Genomic DNA, 6,031 nt, shown 5'->3' on the forward strand with positions numbered 1-6,031 from the left:
CTCCATGGATTGTTTTTGAAATTTACTAATAAGCGATATTAATTTGTAATAATGAGGAGGATAAGGGCTAGAATGCTTTGTGTGAAATACTCAGGCCGAGTTCTTTCTACGTTTTATTACTTATCAAACACTTTATAATACAGATTTGACAAACGCGTTAATCATTATCATCATCTTCCTGCCAATACAAAGACTGCAAAATCTTTATTAACTGACTTTTAATGAAGCTTCTCTTGGCCTGATGGACTTGCAGTGAAACGCACCTTTAATATACACAAGCGCCGGTTAATACAAGGATGAACCGGCATGGATGACCTTTTAACCTTGTCGCTTGGAGATGGAAGATATTTTCCTGTGTCGCTTCTGCTTTTATTGAAAAGTGGCTTTGTGAGATTTATGCATTTGCTAGATACGTGAAATTAGTTTTTGCCTCTTTGAGATGTTTTGCTGAGATGTTAAGGATTCGTTTAAAAACAGCTAGACGGTTGCAAACAGTCGGTTATAATCCACTACGTTCTTATCCATAACGTTGACATACCGAGGCCTCGTCTTTGCGAATATTTTTTTCCTTCATTACTGTCAAAGACTTGGATTCCAAAACTGTTAACTGTGACACCCCCAAAGTCCCCGGAGTGTAAATGTGCTGCACTACTACTTTGTTATACTTCTGTATAGTCAGCGTTTATAGATTTAACAAGCGAAATACGGCCGTGTGCTGCTTCGTTTACTGCCGGTGTTGTGGGCAGCCATGGTGATTTGATGTCCCTTGCTGAACTCGGAGTTGAGGAGACCATCCAGAGTTCCCGAGGAGGAATTCAGAGTTGAGGGGGCGGAAATTACGAGTTACGACCTTCACTCGAATGCAGCATGATCCATGTTACCAGGCTGTGCTTTTTCTCTCTATTTTTCTGCCGTATTTAGATGCACTAATGCTCCGTTCGTGGTACAGGGGGTACATTGTTAAGCAGCCCTTGAAACCCAAAGTGGAAATTTGCCTGTCAAAAAATGCGAGTTCATGTAAAAATCATGAAAGGTTGCAGGTATCCAACCCGGCTTCCGCTGGCGGTTCGTCTAATTTAACTTTACCTTTAAAACTTGACGGCCTTCTTTAATAAAAAAATAATGAAAATAAATCTAATCAAATTCATTGAATACTAATTTCTACCTAGGATAGTGATCACATGACACTTTTGTCTTCTTAATATCCTTTTCTACAGTTGCAAAGAATAACATTTAGATGTTCACTGAACCGGTACATTACCACCAAAATCACAGCACTGTCAGAATAAGCTGCTGTCCAGGTGAAACTTTGTTTCCCGATTTATTTATGACTAATGTATGATGTAAGAAAACTTTCAGAGAGATAGCCTACCAGCGCTGTTGTGTTCTCAAATCTGATTGGTCAGGAGGTGTTGATGTAATTTTCTAGAACAGCATCTCTGACTGTATTTCTCACTGCAAGGCAAATCCCTTCTAATACGTCTAATAATGTCCCTATAGTAACATGTTCTCATGTTCAAAGCACGTGAATCGAAGAGGGCTTTGGCTGATGTCGCATGACGCGTCTTGTCCCGAACCTGCTGAAAATCTGCAGTAGTTTTGAAAAATCGAAAGCTCCTCCGAATATTGCGGAGTTACCTTGATTTTGCGTTCATTTCTGCGATCACAGAATCCTGGAAAGACTGAAGAAAGTATCATACGGCCCTGCTGTTGATGTTTTTCCCGGTTGTTTTTACCCTTAATGAGTTAAATGACCACTACATCCTAAACGTCCGGCAACTAAAGGTATAAAAGACGTGATTGTACGTGAAATGTACCTTTCACGCAGAGGTGTAGCAGAGAGAAAGTGACCACTGCATTAAAATGATTGTTTTTCTAATGAAAGAAAACTAAAACTATAACGTATACACGATCAGGTTTTGTAAAACTACTTGTACAAATTTTCCAACCTGATTAGATCCTTGTGCAAATTCCTAAAACATTTCTACAACGATATTTGTAGTGTGATGGGGGTGTTTTTTTTTTCTAATGCAGTTTAACATTTATATTACAGATCGGTCGTAATTTAATTTAACAAACATTGATGGTCATCTTTCACACTTTGTTTCTACTGAACTGAACTAACGCGCCTGAAAAGTATTACCATTTCTATAACACACACTGTGTCAGTATGAAACAACATTCAGTGTTAAAATGCGCAGAAACATGCTGTTTGTGTTCTTATTTCTTTTATTTTTATTTTTTTATTTTTTATTATTTTTTTTACACCAGGGAGTTTCTACTCCGTTTACTTTTTAAAAAAAAAAAAAAAAGTTTCTTCGAGTTAAGGAAGAAAGACGGTGAATAAAATTGTTCATTGTTTGCATACAATAAAACATTAACGAGAGTTTGTGGTGTGTGAGACGTCTGTATCTTTTATTTAATGAGTTTCGGCACCGATGACGTACGACTCTGTCTAGCATCTGTGACGTAAACCTGCATGTACAATTTACATTGATTTACTGTGGGGTGAACTGAAGAGGTTAGCACGTTCGCCTCGCACCTCCAGGGTCGGGGGTTCGAGTCCCGTCGTGGCCCTGTGTGTGTGTGTGTGTGTGGAGTTTGCATGTTCTCCCCGTGCTGCGAGGGTTTCCTCCGGGTACTCCGGTTTCCTCCCCCAGTCCAAAGACATGCATGGTAGGCTGATTGGCGTGTCTAAAATGTCCGTAGTGTACGAATGTGTATGTGATTGTACCCTACGATGGACTGGCACCCTGTCCAGGGTGTACCCCGCCTTGTGCCCGATGCTTCCTGGGATAGGCTCCAGGTTTCCCCGTAACCCTGAAAAGGATAAAGCGGTATAGAAGATGGATGGATGAACTGAAGAGGAGAGTGCACCAGCGTGGACCTCGAAATGTGAAGGATCTGGAGAGATTCTGTATGGAGGAACGGTCTCAGATCCCTCGTCATGTATTCTCCGACCTCATCAGGCGTCATAGGAGAAGACTCCGAGCTGTTACGTCGGCAAAGGGAGGTAGCACAAAGTATTAACTAAAAGGGTGCCAATTATTGTTGCACACCTATATTTAGCAAATTATTATTATTTTTGATAAACCTGTGTTGTGTTTGCAATCATTTCATATCCCATGAGAGCAGAGTATTTTTGTGATTTATTTATTTATTGGGAACAAAAGATCAAAAGGTTGAACGATAAAGACACTTTCTCACAGCCTTCTTTGCTCGTATTTACCGAGGGTGCCAATATTAATGGAGGGCAGTGTAAATCCCTTCTATAACTGTGTACTACAGTATATAGGCAAAAAGTGCAATTGTGTAACCAGGGAAATCATTGTAGTTTGAACATGAAGTCTATTTTGTTGGAGTTATCATCTGTTCACTGATGGAGACTTGAATGAATTGATAAAATGATATTCAGGTCAAAGGCAAAAAAAAAAAAAAAAGTAGTTTTAGCCTTATTCGTTTCAATTTAAGGAAATGTTTCTGATTTATTTGTTTTATTCAGTGAGCATTGTGATGCTTGACCGAGGAAAAAAGAAGCACTAAACAAACGCATCGTTTGTGACACTTTATTTTCACACGTCACGTCGTTTTTATTGTTAAAATCACGTATTTTTCCACTAATGGAAAAAAAAGAGTCACTATTCTTCTAAACCCATCCTGCTAGGTGTGTAGTACACCACATTCAGCGGTGTTTGAAAGTTTGTTATTCCTTAATAAATAAATGACAGGGTCTAATATTTTTGTCTCATCTGTTTAATGTGGTTCTCTTTATCTACTTTTAGGACTTGTGTGAAAATCTGATGAGGTTTTGGGTCATATTTATGCAGATATATAGAACATTCCTTATAGAAATGGGTTCACAAACTTTCAAGCACCGCCGTATGGTCTTCTATGCTATTATATCTTTTATTTTATGCAACAGGGAAGCAATTTTCAGATATTCAGGCTCAGCCTCACTGTGATGTAGTCCTGAATTATATCTATATTACTGAATCTCGTGATTTGTTTATTTTTTTGCTTCGTGCATGGTGCTGCTTTACGCTTAATGCGTGTTCGTTTGGTCTGTGGCACAGACTTGTTAATCTTCCAACGCAATTCAGTGCTAAGTATTCCACAGAATTAAGATACAAATGAAATGGAAGTACAAAGCAAATTGACAGCGCTAGCTTTTGAAAGGTTTCATCAGAAATATTTGCATGAGCGTGTCTAAAGCTCCTAGTGATAAATGTTTCCACTGACATCAGCGCTCCTCATCTCCATCCTCTTAACCCCAGGTCAGTGTTGATCATTTAGGAGTGTTCAGTCGTTCACTACAGAAAGGAAAGGACCTTCCCTTTTGGCGGTGCGCCCTCCAAAACATCCCCTCTCTCCAAGCGCACACCAGTCTCCGGCCCACACCACAGCGAGACATGTGACCGGGACAATGGAGCTCGTTGAGCGCTGAGATAATGCCGCTCTGTGCTTGTGGCAGGTAGAGCAGGACGTGCCGTCTGTTCACACCCAGCATGTGATGCCCAGCGCTGCTATAATAACCCAGTCTGAGCCATCCAGAGATCTAATAACAACAGAGCTCATCACCGTCATCGTACTACAGATATCCTTCATCCTGATCTAATCCCTCTGAGATGAGAGCCGCTGTGCCTGTCCTGCTCTTAGTGACGCTCGCCGGGTGTCGGAGTGGTAAGAGACAACACCGATTCACGGTTATTTGTGTTCCTTGATTAAACAATTCAAGTTTCAGGTTTTTATCGTCATGTGCATAAAGAGAGCTGTAAGCATCTATTGTTGAGGTCATAAGTTTATATACACCTTTGCAGAACCTGCTACATGTTAATTTTTTTTTTAAAAATGTAAAAAAAGAGGGATAATAAAAATTGCATTGTGTGTTTTTTTTTTTTTTGTTTTTTTAGTCCTGCCCTGAAGAAGCTATTTCACATAACAGATCTTTACATATAGACACAATAATAACTGAATTTACACACACTACGTTAAGAGCCGGGGGCGGGGGGGTGTAAACTTTTGAACAGGATGATTGATGTAAATTATTTTGTTTAAAGATTTATTTTTTTTCCCATTTAGTCCCAAGATATTTACATGTCTCCCAGAAGACAAAATAATAATAACAATTTACACCGATTTACATCAATCATCCTGTTCAAAAGTTTACACCCCCCCCCCGGCTCTTAATGTCTCACTTCGTGTCGCCTTCTTGAGCGTCCGTGAACGTTTGCACCTTTTGTAATAGTCGTGTACGAGTCCCTCGGTGTGAAAATATGGATCTTAAAATCATATAGCCGCTGTTGGAAAGGAGTCAAAACATGCAGAAGGGGCTGGAAAAGTAAAGAATGTGCAGGACCTGGAGGATTTTTCTGAAGAACAGTGGGCAGTTTAACTGCTCAGGACAAACACGGGACTCGTGAACAACTCTCACAAAACATAAGCACAGTATGAAGAATCGAGCGTGTGTAAACTTCCGAACGGGTTCGTTTGTGTAAATTCAGTTCTTATCGTGTCTTGTGTACTAGATGTAAACATCTGCTATGTGAAATAGTTTATTCAGGGCAGCACTAAATAAATAAATAAATAAATAAATAAAACTAAATGCAATTTTTACGACCTGTCTTATTTATTTATTTATTTATTTATTTATTTATTTATACATTTTGCTGATTCTGCAAGGTGTACGTAAACTTATGACCTCAACTGTATTTACAACGAAAGAGTGAACTCTTAACTAGTCATGTTGAACGGTGTTGTTCGCAGTGTTTTGTGCGTCCCTGGATGTTGCTGCGAAGGAGGATGGGTCCGACGAGAGAGGTAATACCGTTCCTACATTTAAAAAAAAAAAACCCAAAAAACTCTTCGCTCTTTTCCTTGCTATAGATTCAAATCTAATAATGAGCACCATTCGTTTCTCTATATTTTCTTTTCTTTCCAGTGGAGATTAGTGACCTGCAGAAATCAGGTATGTCATGATCATGAATGTTTTTCTGTCTTTTCATTACACACTCTCTGAGAAGTCATTGCACTT

This window comes from Ictalurus furcatus, chromosome 16, assembly GCF_023375685.1.
Source record: "Ictalurus furcatus strain D&B chromosome 16, Billie_1.0, whole genome shotgun sequence".
Lineage (NCBI taxonomy): Eukaryota > Metazoa > Chordata > Actinopteri > Siluriformes > Ictaluridae > Ictalurus > Ictalurus furcatus.